Raw genomic sequence first — 1895 nt, 5'->3', positions numbered from 1 at the left:
TCCCTGGTGGCTCAGATGGTAAAAGCGTCTGCCTGCAATGCGGGAGACCCAGGTTCGATCCCTGCGTCAGGAAAATCCCCTGGAGAAAGAAATGGCAACCCACTCCAGTACTCTTGCCTGGAAAATTCCATGGATAGAAGAGCCCGGTGGGCTACAGTCCCTGGGGTCGAAAAGAGTTGGACACGACTGAGAGACTTCACTTTCATTTGCAGTTCAGTTCAGCTCAGTCGCTCAGTCATGTCCGACTCTTTGCGACCCCATGAATTGCAGCATGCCAGGCCTCCCTGTCCATCACCAACTCCCGGAGTTTACTCAAACTCATGTCCATCGAGTCAGTGATGCCATCCAGCCATCTCATCCTCTGTTGTCCCCTCCTCCTCCTGCCCCCAACCCCTCCCAGCATCAGGGTCTTTTCAAATGAGTCAACTCTTCGCATGATGGGGCCAAAGTATTGGAGTTTCAGCTTCAGCATCAGTCCCTCCAATGAACACCCAGGACTGATATCCTTTAGGATGGACTGGTTGGATCTCCTTGAAGTCCAAGGGACTCTCAAGAGTCTTCAACACCACAGTTGAAAAGCATCGATTTTTCGGCATTCAGCTTTCTTCACAGTCCAACTCTCACATCCATACATGACCACTGGAAAAGCCATAGCCTTGACCAGACGGACCTTTGTTGGCCAAGTAATGTCTCTGCTTTTTAATATGCTGTCTAGGTTGGTCATAACTTTCCTTCCAAGGAGTAAGCATCTTTTAATTTCATGGCTGCAATCACCATCTGCAGTAATTTTGGAGCCCCCCAAAATAAAGTCTGACACCGTTTCCACTGTTTCCCCGTCTATTTGCCATGAACTGATGGGACCAGATGCCATGATCTTAGTTTTCTGAATGTTGAGCTTTAAGCCAACTTTTTCACTCTCCTCTTTCACTTTCATCAAGAGGCTCTTTAGTTCTTCTTCACTTTCTGCCATAAGGGTGGTGTCATCTGCATATCTGAGGTTATTGATATTTCTTCTGGCAATCTTGATTCCAGCCTGTGCTTCTTCCAGCCCAGTGTTTCTCATGATGTACTCTGCATAGAAGTTAAATAAGGAGGGTGATGATATACAGCCTTGACATACTCCTTTTCCTATTTGGAACCAGTCTGTTGTTCCATGTCCAGTTCTAACTGTTGCTTCCTGACCTGCATACAGGTTTCTCAAGAGGCAGGTCAGGTGGTCTGGTATTCCCATCTCCTTCAGAATTTTCCACAGTTTATTGTGATCCACACAGTCGAAGGCTTTGGCATAGTCAATAAAGCAGAAATAGATGTTTTTCTGGAACTCTCTTGCTTTTTCAATGATCCAGCGGATATTGGCAATTTGATCTCTGGTTCCTCTGCCTTTTCTAAAACCAGCTTGGACATCTGGAAGTTCTCGGTTCACGTATTGCTGAAGCCTGGCTTGGAGAATTTTGACCATTACTTTACTAGCATGTGAGATGAGTGCAATTGTGCGATAGTTTGAGCATTCTTTGGGATTGCCTTTCTTAGGGATTGGAATGAAAACAGACCTTTTCAATCCTGTGGCCACTGCTGAGTTTTCCAGATTTGCTGGCATATTGAGTGCAGCACTTTCACAGCATCATCATTCAGGATTTGAAATAGCTCAACTGGAATGCCATCACCTCCACTAGCTTTGTTCGTAGTGATGCTTCCTAAGGCCCACTTGACTTCACATTCCAGGATGTCTGTCTCTAGGTGAGTGATCACACCATCATGATTATCTGGCTCGTGAAGATCTTTTTTGTTCAGTTCTGAGAATTCTTGTCACCTTTTCTTAATATCTTCTGCTTCTGTTAGGTCTGTACCATTTCTGTCCTTTATCGAGCCCATCTTTGCATGAAATGTTCCCTTGG

At 45.5% G+C, this 1895-nt stretch overlaps 1 non-coding gene across 1 annotated transcript; it reads left to right on the top strand.

The window, feature by feature from the left end:
• Nucleotides 1-74, top strand: TRNAC-GCA. The gene has a single exon. It is a non-coding gene; the product is annotated as a tRNA-Cys (tRNA).
• The last annotated feature ends 1821 nt before the right edge of the window (nucleotides 75-1895 follow it).

The sequence above is a fragment of the Cervus elaphus genome, chromosome 8 (assembly GCF_910594005.1).
Source record: "Cervus elaphus chromosome 8, mCerEla1.1, whole genome shotgun sequence".
Taxonomy (NCBI): Eukaryota; Metazoa; Chordata; class Mammalia; order Artiodactyla; family Cervidae; genus Cervus; species Cervus elaphus.
The sequence above is the reverse complement of the archived record's forward strand: the minus strand, read 5'-3'. Positions and strand labels throughout refer to the sequence as shown.